We start from the raw sequence: 507 nt of genomic DNA, 5'->3' as shown, positions 1-507 counted from the left end.
TTTACCATATTCTGATTCCAAACAGTAAACCAAAGGATTTTGTTGATACAGTTGAATGTCAACTGGGAAGGTCAATCACGTTTATGTGCTTGGCTGTTATATTGTATATGTTGGGTAGACCACTACAAGTCAGATTCTGTAAACTGCTTGTTAGTATATTTATATATATGAGATACAATATTATCTATATCATGTGTCTTCACTTGGGTTTGAAAAAGTATTCTTGTTGAACTTTGACGCCAAAGTATTATGATTGTTAAACAGAAGGCAAGTATACTATGTTAGATTACCAATTAAAATCATAGGCTTTCAACAACTTTAAAACACAAAATTAGAAGAAAAGATGTCTACCATGAGCCATTATGTCTTTGATTAAAATGTGAATCTAAATGTAAATTTAAATGATTAAGATATTTTTAAATTTGATCATTTAAATGATTAAGGTCATTTATTTTTCAGTATATGAACTTATATAATTTATTTATTTGTAAATATGATAAATATACA

Source organism: Solanum stenotomum, chromosome 4, assembly GCF_019186545.1.
Source record: "Solanum stenotomum isolate F172 chromosome 4, ASM1918654v1, whole genome shotgun sequence".
Taxonomy (NCBI): domain Eukaryota; kingdom Viridiplantae; phylum Streptophyta; class Magnoliopsida; order Solanales; family Solanaceae; genus Solanum; species Solanum stenotomum.
This window is presented reverse-complemented; position numbering follows the sequence as displayed.